Genomic DNA, 14,155 nt, shown 5'->3' with positions numbered 1-14,155 from the left:
GTGAATCCACGACTCCAGTCGTTACTTAGGCTTACAATTAATATATAGAGAGGGCTGATAGATGTGTTTTTGTAATTGTTAAACTACAAAAAGACTTCTTGTTGGCCTAATATGAGGTCATATAAAAAAATAAATAAAATAAATACTGCAGAAGCCTATAGCATTGCCTCCACAGTTCTGACACCACCATTTCTGCGTTTTGTGGTGTTTGTACGTCCCTTCCTATGTCCTATATTCATTTTGGTTAAGCAGTTCTCAGTATGAAAAAAGGCATTGCTTTCCCTCAGCTCCATCACAACCGAACCTTCATACACCTTCTATCCTGCTCTCTCTGTTCCCCTATATGTGTGGTGACTGTACGGTGTTGTACTCAGCCAGTGATGATGGTTGTTGTGGCGCCAGTGCTAGTTCAGCACCCAGGTGTGGTGTTGATACCTGCTTTAGATATGGCCGGTTCATATGGTTCCCCAATGGTCAGTGCCCTGCCGGGCTGTGATGGGTATCTTGGGCTCCAGTCACGGTGGTCCGGAGTGGGGAGATGAATGTCACGGTGGTCCGAAGTGGGGAGATGGTGTCGGTACCGCCACCCACAGAAAGGGGAGAGTGACCCAAGGTGTATAGCTGATATGTGTAGATGTGCTGGTACAATGGTGACTGAGTCCCAGTAAAATAAATATAATGGCTTTACTGAACAGTCTCTGGTAATACAGAATCCTCTGGCAGTGAATAACTTCTTTTGGTACAGACTGAGTTTCACTGGATCTTTGCTGGGAGATATTTTAAACGCTGATATAGAATAGAGGTAGATGTAGCGGCGTTTGTGTAGCTTAGCGTTGAGCAGTGGAGAAGAGTTTATCGTGAGGGTCCCAACCCAGGGTAGTAATGTCCTCTACCGGAACCTTAGAGAGAATGCTTGATAGACTTGAGAGATACTTGAGAGATACTTGTGCCCTTGTTTCGACTATGCTGTCGCTGACCACCTTCTGCCCAGCAGTGTCACGTACCTGCCCTACCAGGGTGGCACAAGCACCAGTCTTGGTTACCTGGGTGTAGCTAAGTGTCCGAAACAATCCGGTGTCACCCGCACTGCGAGATAGAGTACCTAGACCTTTGTTACGGTACCTTCGCTCTATGCGGGTCCGTTCCCCTGTCCTAGCATACCGCCCGGCATTAACTTGGCCCTGGCTAACTTCAACAGGGATGCCTACCCTGTGTGTGTCCTCCCCCCCAGGGAAACTAACTCTACATTTCCTCCCACCGAGTAACTAGTTCCTACAAGGGTGTGTAAGAGCCCCAGTCAGTGGTGGAGAAGAGAGTGTGAGAAAGAGAAGCATGGGGATAGGAAGAAAAGAAATAAGTACAGTAGTGCCTTGCATAATTCGTTCCAGGACTGAGCTTGTAATCCAAATCTACTCTTAAACCAAAGCAAATTTTCCCTTAAGAAATCACTGATATGCAGACAATTGGTTCCACACCCCAAAAATAATGATTTTTTATTCTGAATAATAGAGATGAGCGAGTAGTGAAATATTCGATTTTCGAGAATTCGAATCGAATAGGCACCGAGATTCGACTGTTCGAACGAATATTCGATCCCATTATAGTCTATGAGAAAAAGATTCGAGCCACTTGGAAATCCAAATTCGACCACTTGGTGGTCACCAAGTCCCCCATGAAACCTCCCTAAACAATGCCAACACCTCCGGAATGACACTAAGACATCAGGGGGAGCATGCCTGGGTGCATCCAACACCCCAAAATCGCAGTATAATGCCACTCTCCGCAGCTGCAAAGGAAAAATATTTGCGAACGCTTTACGAACGTTTAGGGCAATGTTCACACATTTCCTTTGTATTTCTTGCGCAGCGTTACATACATGATCTCAATGTGCGGCCGTAGAGCGTTGTTTTTCGTGCATATCACGCATTACGCTGTACAAACGCTAGGCCGCATCAGAGCAGAGATTAGGAGAGAGAAAAATGTCCAGGAGATCGTCCCCGTTTGGTGATGAAGAGCTGAAGCTTATGGTCAAAGTCATGGACCAAATGGATTATGGGCTAGAACTAGAGATGAGCCAAATTCCCTAAGTTCGCGTTCGTATGAACCTGAACTATCGGCTTCTGACTGCCGATGTCTGCAGCCTCCGTGAACAGGGTGGATAGAACCGGAGGACCGCCTGGAAAACTGGGATACAGCAGGCAGTCTTCCGGCTGTATGCACCCTGTTCACGGAGGCTGCAGACAGCGGCAGTCAGAAGCCTATAGTTCAGGTTCATAAGAATCCGAACTTCGGGAAATTCGCTCATCTCTAGCTAGAACGTGTCCCTGTCACTAACCCCAATACCCATAAAAGGCGGATAATAAGAAAGGTGGTACGTGGCCTTCCAGCAGGATCTCAACAAGAGAAGGACCCCCACCCAAATCCAAAAAAATAGTCGGACCTAAAATATAATAGTCCCAGGAAACTTGCAGAGATACGGCAAGGTGAGTAATATGCTGTGAGCCTGATCGTGGGATGTGTAATATACGGGAGTTGTGATACTGACATGTGTAATATACTGGATTCCTGAGAGTGTAATATGTAATATACTGGGATCTGCTATTGGGGTGTGTGATATACTGGGCACTTTCACAACCCTTTTACTTTGTACCCATGGAACCCCATCCTATTGCCAACACATCGACCCATATATATCATATGTTCCCTCCACCAGTCATGTGCCTTTTAATGGGCAACTGGCACAATAGGTATCACTGGCCTTATACTAGGGAACTGGCACAATAGGTATCACTTGCCTTTACCTGGGCAACTGGCACACTAGGTATCACTTGCCTTTTAATGGGCAACTGACACATTAGGTATCACATGCCTTTAACTGGGCAACTGGCACACTAGGTATCACGTGCCTTTTACTGGGCAACTGGTACACTGGGTATCACGTGCCTTTTACTGGGTAACTGGCACAATAGTTATAACGTTAATGTGTCCTTAGTGGGCTAAACCAGGGACACTATAAGTCACTTGTACACACAGGGTACTGGAATGAATACACCTGCTGCTGCTGTTATATCATCTATTTCTTAGCACTGAGAAGTGTTTTGGATTGAGAGATGACTTTTTCGCTGGGTATTAGCCCTGAAAAGGACTTTTGGGTTCTGTAGTAATCCTGCCTAACCAAAACGCTACTGACACCTATCTCTCCCTGCTCCAAGATCTCTCCCTGACTAGGTTGAAAGCTCATCTGCGGTCGAGAGGCGGGAGGCTTGTATTTAAGATTCGAGGTCATGTGGTTCAGCCATCCAATGAGGGTAGATGCCGTTTTCGCGCTGCGTGCGTACTCCCAGGGTCCCTAACGGCCTCCCTGCATGTTGATTGGATTTAAAAAAGCGGCAACTGCGATGGGAGGGCTTTCGTATGTTTGCCGCGTATTTGACACACTCCTCGATTGTATTCAAATCTTTCGAATACCGCAATATTCGATTGAATACCTACTCGATCGAATCGTATTTGCTCATCTCTACTGAATATCATGTAGAACAGATGAAACAAATGTTTAGAAACAGCTGAATATGTGATATATAAGTTACTGTACAGTATAGCAGCATGTGGTGTATAATGTATAGTAACTGTATAACCCTGATAACACAGCAGCTGGATATGTGATATATAAGTTACTGTACAGTATAGCAGCATGTGGTGTATAATGTATAGTAACTGTATAACCCTGATAACACAGCAGCTGGATATGTGATATATAAGTTACTGTACAGTATAGCAATCAGCATGTGGTGTATAATGTATAGTAACTGTATAACCCTGATAACACAGCAGCTGGATATGTGATATATAAGTTACTGTACAGTATAGCAGCATGTGGTATATAATGTATAGTAACTGTATAACCCTGATAACACAGCAGCTGGATATGTGATATATAAGTTACTGTACAGTATAGCAATCAGCATGTGGTGTATAATGTATAGTAACTGTATAACCCTGATAACACAGCAGCTGGATATGTGATATATAAGTTACTGTACAGTATAGCAATCAGCATGTGGTGTATAATGTATAGTAACTGTATAACCCTGATAACACAGCAGCTGGATATGTGATATATAAGTTACTGTACAGTATAGCAGCATGTGGTATATAATGTATAGTAACTGCATAACCCTGATAACACAGCAGCTGGATATGTGATATATAAGTTACTGTACAGTATAGCAATCAGCATGTGGAGTATAATGTATAGTAAGGGCATAAAACTGAAAAAACTGCAGCAGTTTGTAGATACAGGATGGAGCTGCAGATCCTCATAATGCAGTAGCGTAGTACAACAGGCTAGAAAAGAGAAGCAGGGCTGCTGTCAGAGGTCTGTGTGGTCACATGACAGCAACGGGGGAAGGGGTGTGTTCAGCATGGAACAATCAGGAAGTGAGAATCACAGAGCTGTGCAGGAGGACAGAGACAGAAACTTCTCTATACAGCAGTGTGAATGGCTGAGTTCAAGTACAGGCACATTACAGCAGCAGTGTGTATAGCTGAGTGTAAGTGCAGGCACATTATGGCTATGTTCACACAACGTTTAACAGCGTCCGTTGCATAGCAAGCCGGCCGCTGAGCTGCACTCAGCCAGTTCCTGCAGCCGATACCTCCGTTTTCACAATTGATTTGCGGGCACCGTTGGGTGTGCCCGCAAATCAATTAGCCATTCACCTCAATGCAATGTACGGCCGTTGCTGCTAATGTTTCCGGACGCTGTTCAGTGAACAGCATCCGGAAATAATTGACAGGCACATTAGTCTAATGCCTGTTCTAAAGATCGGGCATTAGAATAACGAAATGTGAACACAGCGGGCGGCATTGCATTGACTTTACCGCCCCTGCAGTAAAGAACGGATGCTGAGGCAATTGCAATCAGCGTCCTTTCTTTACTATAAATAAACGATGTGTGAACATAGCCTATAGCAGCAGTGTTTATAGCTGAGTGTAAGTGCAGCCACAATATAGCAGGAATGGAGAGGATTGGAAACACCAGGGCTGACAGAGACTGCAGGGAGCATGAAGGAATGAGCAGGGAATATTTGGGAACATACATCCCGCACTCTCTGTCCTGGGAGAGAGGGGTTCCAGCTATGATATTACCTCTACAGTCCTGTCCCCTGATGCAAGCCCCAGCCTGAAGTGGATCTGCTATGATTTGGAAGGTGAGAGAGACTGCCTGGGTTGGAGTACAGTACTGTAGACCCCGCTATACAGACCATGTTCCTCCCCCACTCCTCCTCCCCCCCCCCCAGTACAAGGAGCTCTTAAACCAAAGCGATGCTCTTAAACCAAGTTACAATTTTGAAAAACTGTGAGCTCTTCCTGCAAAACGCTCTTAATCCAAGTCACTCTTAAACCAAGGTACCATTGTATCCCCATTAAACCACAAGAACAACCTATGTTAACTACAGCTGTGCAATAAATACAAGTCCCATACAAAACACTGACATCTGGTGGTGAACCCAATAAATACCTTCATCACCACCTAACCTTTGAGTGGAGGACTTTGCGACAGGTGCCTTACAGGAAACACCCATGGTGAGACACCACAAATGTCCTATGTCCTAATAAATCTATATGTATCTGACAGGGAGATATGGGGATGTAGGCTTTTTGGTCAGATATGATGACATCACTCAGTGGGTGGGGCTTGAGGTCAGCGACAAGATCCAGCCAAGTAGGCTGAGACACTAGATGATGCATCGTCATTTGAGAGAGGGAGAAGCTAAGGAGATAAGGACAAAATTTCTGCTAAATTATAGAAATATATAGAACATAAATAATTTCTTTTATTTTTAGGTAACTCATCCTCCTCCTCGCCATTCACGGTTTCCCAGCCATGTAACATGACAGGATATGGAGGAGAGGCTGTGACACTAAGCTGCTTCTACACCTCATATATGGAGAGCGATGTCCTGGGGGCTACTATATACTGGAGACTGGGCAACCTAAGCGGCCCTTATGTCTACCACCCCTACAAAGAGATGGTTCATCCCGGTTATAGAGGAAGAACGGAGATAACGGGAGCGGCAGATCTGCACATACAGGGGCTGAACGTGTCAGATGACGCCATGTATTACTGCTTTGTGATGGTCAGACTGTGTGCAGGGACTAATGAATATGAAAAACCAATCCAGTATGGAGGAGGAACCCGACTCATTGTGAATGGGACCCGACTCAATGGTAAAACAACAACCTTTTTATATCTTCTAATAACTTCCTAGTAGAGGTAAGCAGGGCATCAGGAAACATGGTAGAGCTCGTGAACATGTGACCAAATAAATAGTGAGTAGGGATACAATGTCATTAATAATACAGTGGTACCTCGGTTCTCGAACTTAATTGGTTCCGGAAGGCAGTTTGAAAACCGAGCAGTGTCTTTCCATAGGAAATAATGTAAATGAGTTTAATTGGTTCCAGCAGCCACCAATAATTACCTACAATACTCATTTATTACACTGATAAGTGCTCAGTATAATCACTACAGTCCAGCACAGAACAGCACTATACTGTACAGGACATTAAACATAAGAAATATTCATCAGAACCAGCAATTATAGTACAGTAGTCACCAACTCCTCACCCATCCTTTACTGTATACAGGGCCGCCATCAGGAATTTCGGGGCCCCATACAACCAAAGTGTCGGGGCCCCCCACATTAATTTAAAAAAAAAATGTGTTCGACCCACGCCTTGCTGGGAGGTATAATTTGGTTCAGATCAATTCTAGAGAACTGGCTCATATTCCCCATTTTCCCCAGTGGCTTAAAATGTAACCTCTGTTATACAGTTATAAAATTGTAGAAATTAAATGTGAACAAGGTGCAATTCAAATGTCACCATACAGACACTTACTTGTATAGCTGCCTCTTGTGCTCTGTATGCAGTGCATTATATTCACCCCTGCAACGTACAATTTATAGCGTGTCTACAAGCCCAGCGGGGCTCATTATGATGGAGACTAAAACTTATACAAGAGTGGGGTAGGGGTTCCCCTGTATTCAGAATGCTGTTGAGTACTAACATAGAATATGTTGATAAGGCTAATATAATGAGGCTGGTCCATGTTAGTGAGCATATACAAATCACCCCCCCCCCCAGGCAGACTAGTTTAGCTCACCCAAGCCAGTGATAGCGAATACATGGCGGTGAGAACGCTTTCTAGGAGATCCTGTTTGTGCAGCAGAGGTGTCTTTATCCTGCTGTATAGACCCTCGAAATTCAATAATCCCAGACGGGGCATTGCCGAGCACTCAGCAGCATTCTGAATACAGGGGAACCCCTACCCCACTTTGTATAAGTTTTAGTCTCCATCATAATGAGCCCCGCTGGGCTTGTAGACACGCTATAAATTGTACGTTGCAAGGGTGAATATAATGCACTGCATACAGAGCACAAGAGACAGCTATACAAGTAAGTGTCTATTTGAATTGCACCTTGTTCACATTTAATTTCTACAATTTTATAACTGTATTTACAGGTTACATTTTAAGCCACTGGGGAAAATGGGGTATATGTGCCAGTTCTCTAGAATTGATCTCACACACAGACACCAGCACACATGTATACAGACACCAGCACACATGTATACAGACATACAGACACCAGCACACATGTATACACACATACAGACACCAGCACACCAGGGCACGATGAAGTTTGAACTTCTGCAACCTGGAGAAATCACCTGATATCACCTGCAGTCCTATGTAACACCACATAACACAGTGGTATCTCTGAGTACAGATAATGTAGTAGATTTCCCCTGCAGTCCTATGTAACAGCACAGATAACACAGTGATACCTCTGAGTATAGATCATGTAGTAGATGTCACCTGCAGTCCTATGTAACAGCACAGATAACACAGTGATATCCCTCTGAGTACAGATAATGTAGATGTCACCTGCAGTCCTATGTAACACCACAGATAACACAGTGATATCTCTGAGTACAGATAATGTAGTAGTCACCTGCAGTCCTATGTAACACCACAGATAACACAGTGATATCTCTTGAGTACAGATAATGTAGTAGCTGTCACCTGCAGTCCTATGTAACAGCACAGATAACACAATGATATCTCTGAGTACAGATAATGTAGTAGATGTCACCTGCAGTCCTATGTAACAGCACAGATAACACAGTGATATCTCTTAGTACAGATAATGTAGTAGATGTCACCTGCAGTCCTATGTAACAGCACAGATAACACAGCGATATCTCTGAGTACAGATAATGTAGTAGTCACCTGCAGTCCTATGTAACACAACAGATAACACAGTGATATCTCTGAGTACAGATAATGTAGTAGCTGTCACCTCGGGGCGCCCCTACTAAATGATGTTCTACAAAATAAGAAAAGTGTCATACAGTGACTCACCGGTGACGTCTTCTTTGATCTGAGGCGTCACTTTCCCTTTTCCTCTCCATCCGGCCCAGACCTCCATGATGATTCCTTCCAGATACGTTTCATCCCCTTAGAACCTGCGAGACAAACAATTTAGGCTCCGCACATTTCTAGCAACTTCCTTTCCTTTCTCCCCCCTGTAGGCTCCCATAGTAACTGCGCTGTGTGGGATGTCCCCTGTATGTAGGATCCCCTGCTGTGCCCCCTGTATGTAGGATTCCCAGCTGTGCCCCCATGAGCTAATAATGCCCCTAGAGGTGGCCCCCATGAACTAATAATGCCCCCAGAGGTACCCCCATGCACTAATAATGCCCCCAGAGATGCCCCCATGAGTTAATAATGCCCCCAGAGGTGCCCCCATATACTAATAATGCCCCCAGAGGTTCCCCCATGAGCTAATAATGCCCCCAGAGGTGCCCCCATATACTAATAATGCCCCCAGAGGTGCCCCCATATACTAATAATGCCCCCAGAGGTGGCCCCATATACTAATAATGCCCCCAGAGGTGCCCCCATATACTAATAATGCCCCCAGAGGTGCCCCCATATACTAATAATGCCCCCAGAGGTGCCCCCATATACTAATAATGCCCCCAGAGGTGCCCCCATATACTAATAATGCCCCCAAAGGTACCCCCATGAACTAATAATGCCCCCAGAGGTGCCCCCATGAACTAATAATGCCCCCAGAGGTGCCCCCCATATACTAATAATGCCCCCAGAGGTTCCCCCATGAGCTAATAATGCCCCCAGAGGTGCGCCCATACACTAATAATGCCCCCAGAGGTGCCCCCATATACTAATAATGCCCCCAGAGGTGCCCCCATACACCAATAATGCCCCCAGAGGTGCCCCCATACACCAATAATGCCCCCAGAGGTGCCCCCATATACCAATAATGCCCCCAGAGGTGCCCCCATATACTAATAATGCCCCCAGAGGTGCCCCCATACACCAATAATGCCCCCAGAGGTGCCCCCATACACCAATAATGCCCCCAGAGGTGCCCCCATACACTAATAATGCCCCCAGAGGTGCCCCCGTAGACCAATAATGCCCCCAGAGGTGCCCCCATATACTAATACTGCCCCCAGAGGTGCCCCCATACACTAATAATGCCCCCAGAGGTGCCCCCATACACTAATAACGCCCCCAGAGGTGCCCCCACACACTAATAATGCCCCCAGAGGTGCCCCTAAAAAAAACAAACATCCTACTCACCTTATCCGCGCTGTGCAGGCAGCAGCTCTTCCTCCTCTTCTTCGGGCTCCATCTTGCGAGCCGCAGGGACGGGACTTCCGGCAGACGTGATGACGTCACATCATCACGCCTGCCGGAGGGGCACATGACCACGGCCCGGCCTCCCATAGGCTGCTGGTATGAAGTGCCGGCAGCCTATGGGAGAGAATACAGGAGGAGGACGCTGACAGGTCCTTCTCCTGTATTCTGATCGCTTTGATGTTCCGCCCGCTGTGCGGGCGGAACATTAAAGCGATCAGTGCATCCCGAGAAGCTGCGTGGCCGCAGCTTTTCGGGATGCTCAAAAACAGTTTGCAAGGGGGGCCGTGCGGGCCCCCCTAGCGTAGCGGTCGGGGGGGGGCGGCGGCCGGCGGGCCCGCCGGGCCCCCCCCCGTGTCTCTTAGGGTCCGGGCCCCATACGGCAGTACCACTTGTACTGCCCTATCGGCGGCCCTGACTGTATAGCGTCCCCCCCCCATCCCAGCACTGTAATGTATGGGAGATGGTGGTGCACTGCCTGTACTACTACTGCACTGTATATGCACTCCAGCAGTCTTATACAGCACTGTACTGTATGTGAAGCCTCACCACTGCTTAACTCGCCAGGTACAACCCACCATCCACGCTCGCAAAAACGTTCGAAAAACGTTCAAAAACCGAGCAAAGTTCAAATTCCAAACACTACTTCTGGGTAAATTTTTGTTCGAATACCAAGCAGTTCGAGTTCCAAAGCGTTCGAAAACCGAGGTATTACTGTATTGCTGGAGACAAGATAGGCAGGATGACTACCCTAATGACAGGAACCGTAGGGAGGATAGTCACATTTGTGCTCCGTTTTTTAGTCTAGGAACATAGCTACAAGTAAACAAGACATTCTGATGTGGCCGGGGGGGGGGGGGGGGGGGGTTGTTCTATAAAGGACTCGTTTCCTGTACACAGCTCCCTGACACTTACATAGCTCTCAGTGCTCCATCTCTCTCGAAGCTTTCACCATCTCTCCCAAAAAGATCACAATGTAAGGACATGGTAGTTGGAGTTATTTCCAGTTACGGACCAAGCCAGAGGATTCCTATTGTTTACCATATGGCTGTATACTGTATGTAGTTGTGTGTGACACCAGTATTTTATGGTCTTACCAGACCAGTCTATAGAAGTAGGAATGAGGAGAAGATAAGAGGCTTCTTACCTCAATCCTCGGCACCATTCTTAGTTATATCCTTAAGCTAATCCGGCAATGGGGCAATGGAAGTGGCGCTAGCACCTCCAGATCACTGATCCGACCCCGGATGGGCCACCCCTCCTAATGGATATCAATGGAGTAGGCCATTTAGGGGTGGAGCGGTGCGCCTGGGGTGGTAGTCCTGCCTCTATTGCTCCAAACTTCTGTATTAGACTAAGGATATAACTACTAACTACAAGGATCAAGGTAGGAGACTTACTTTCATTCGTGGTGTCCCATGCGCTAAAGGGAGCGCATCTTCCCTTTACAATTTCCGTTAGACTCTTTCTTTATATAATTACCAGACAGCATTATCACTGGGTGCCAATGCCGACACATCTGCCATGTTGGTGTCTGTATTTAGCCATGCCAGGACCTAATGTGCCATGGATGAGAAACGCCACCCACCATCAACAGCGCATAGAGACCAGCCGCCACGTCTCTTATCCATAGGAAACGTGGTAAAGAAGAGGACTGGAGCAGATTTGTGACAACATAAATCATATCATCATAACCAATACATACAATAGTCTCTTTGTATCACTGAGGATCTGCATCCTGGATATAACATATGATCACTGGCATGTAAATGGAGGTTAGCTATACCCAGAAACTAGTTGTTATACAAAGATCACAAAAATATCTGGTCTTCATGTGTTGTATATGTGTTACATGGTCGGCTCTTATGTGTTGTATATGTGTTACATGGTCGGCTCTTATGTGTTGTAGATGTGTTACATGGTCGGCTCTTATGTATTGTATATGTGTTACATGGTCGGCTCTTCATGTATTGTAGATGTGTTACATGGTCGGCTCTTCATGTATTGTATATGTGTTACATGGTGGGCTCTTATGTATTGTATATGTGTTACATGGTCGGCTCTTATGTATTGTAGATGTGTTACATGGTCGGCTCTTATGTATTGTAGATGTGTTACATGGTCGGCTCTTTATGTATTGTATATGTGTTACATGGTCGGCTCTTATGTATTGTAGATGTGTTACATGGTCGGCTCTTATGTATTGTAGATGTGTTACATGGTCGGCTCTTATGTATTGTAGATGTGTTACATGGTCGGCTCTTATGTATTGTAGATGTGTTACATGGTCGGCTCTTCATGTATTGTAAATGTGTTACATGGTCGGCTCTTTATGTATTGTATATGTGTTACATGGTCGACTCTTATGTATTGTAGATGTGTTACATGGTCGGCTCTTCATGTGTTGTAAATGTGTTACATGGTCGGCTCTTATGTATTGTAGATGTGTTACATGGTCGGCTCTTTATGTATTGTATATGTGTTACATGGTCGGCTCTTATGTATTGTAGATGTGTTACATGGTCGGCTCTTATGTATTGTAGATGTGTTACATGGTCGGCTCTTCATGTATTGTATATGTGTTACATGGTCGGCTCTTATGTATTGTAGATGTGTTACATGGTCGGCTCTTATGTATTGTAGATGTGTTACATGGTCGGCTCTTCATGTATTGTAAATGTGTTACATGGTCGGCTCTTATGTATTGTATATGTGTTACATGGTCGGCTCTTATGTATTGTAGATGTGTTACATGGTCGGCTCTTATGTATTGTATATGTGTTACATGGTCGGCTCTTCATGTATTGTATATGTGTTACATGGTCGGCTCTTCATGTATTGTAGATGTGTTACATGGTCGGCTCTTCATGTATTGTATATGTGTTACATGGTCGGCTCTTATGTATTGTAGATGTGTTACATGGTCGGCTCTTATGTATTGTAGATGTGTTACATGGTCGGCTCTTCATGTATTGTAGATGTGTTACATGGTCGGCTCTTATGTATTGTATATGTGTTACATGGTCGGCTCTTCATGTATTGTAGATGTGTTACATGGTCGGCTCTTATGTATTGTATATGTGTTACATGGTCGGCTCTTATGTATTGTATATGTGTTACATGGTCGGCTCTTCATGTATTGTATATGTGTTACATGGTCGGCTCTTATGTATTGTATATGTGTTACATGGTCGGCTCTTATGTATTGTAGATGTGTTACATGGTCGGCTCTTATGTATTGTAGATGTGTTACATGGTCGGCTCTTATGTATTGTAGATGTGTTACATGGTCGGCTCTTATGTATTGTAGATGTGTTACATGGTCGGCTCTTATGTATTGTAGATGTGTTACATGGTCGGCTCTTCATGTATTGTAGATGTGTTACATGGTCGGCTCTTATGTATTGTAGATGTGTTACATGGTCGGCTCTTATGTATTGTAGATGTGTTACATGGTCGGCTCTTCATGTATTGTAAATGTGTTACATGGTCGGCTCTTATGTATTGTAGATGTGTTACATGGTCGGCTCTTATGTATTGTAGATGTGTTACATGGTCGGCTCTTCATGTATTGTAAATGTGTTACATGGTCGGCTCTTATGTATTGTAGATGTGTTACATGGTCGGCTCTTATGTATTGTAGATGTGTTACATGGTCGGCTCTTCATGTATTGTAGATGTGTTACATGGTCGGCTCTTCATGTGTTGTATATGTGTTACATGGTCGGCTCTTATGTATTGTAGATGTGTTACATGGTCGGCTCTTATGATTTATCTTTTTCTGGTTCATTCATCCACAGAGCATCCTATGGGACTTGTGGTGCTGGTGGTGGTCTCCATCTCCGGTGCCGTCCTGCTGGTTCTCCTTTGTGGGATCCTGATCATCTTGAAGGCAATGGGTAATGGGATTATATTATCTGTTATAGGAAAAAATAGTCACGGTCCATTGATTCTTTTAAGGTGTACGATAGTTGTCTTCAATTAGCCTTAAGTTTGTATTTTCAAGGGTCTTGAGTAGCGATGAGCCATTCCAAACTTTTAGCATTTCAATTTGGATGCAGCCCTAGGGAGTCCTGGATAACATAGCTGCAGCCACCGCTAATCGATCATCTCTAGTCTTGAGTTTTATTGTTTTTTTCCCTCCTGCAACAGGAGAGTCGACAATATGGCTGGATGGAAGACAAAGGAAGTTTTATAGCCTTTGTTATTGTCCTCTTACTGATCATCTCATGTTACTGATCTTTCCTCTGCACAGTTTCCAGTGACCCCAGAGAGGGAAGAATACAGGAGCTTTCCTTCATGTTATCACCTCGTACCTGTTACTGCCATCTTAACCTGTCCAGCCTCCAGTTCCTCAGGGGAAGTACAGGAGCTTTCCTTCATGTTCTTCCCCTTTAATTACCCCAGCCTTTATTCAGCCC

The 14,155-nt window shown here is 45.1% G+C and overlaps 1 protein-coding gene across 1 annotated transcript in view; it reads left to right on the top strand.

Annotated features, from left to right (window-relative positions):
• LOC138784436 (uncharacterized) overlaps positions 1 to 14,155 on the top strand; it is a 33,567-nt gene that overhangs the window by 10,860 nt on the left and 8,552 nt on the right. The gene's annotated exons all lie outside the window — the stretch shown is intronic.

The sequence above is a fragment of the Dendropsophus ebraccatus genome, chromosome 1 (genome assembly GCF_027789765.1).
Source record: "Dendropsophus ebraccatus isolate aDenEbr1 chromosome 1, aDenEbr1.pat, whole genome shotgun sequence".
NCBI lineage: Eukaryota > Metazoa > Chordata > Amphibia > Anura > Hylidae > Dendropsophus > Dendropsophus ebraccatus.
Note: the sequence above shows the minus strand (reverse complement) of the source record. Positions and strands in the feature narration are given on the sequence as shown.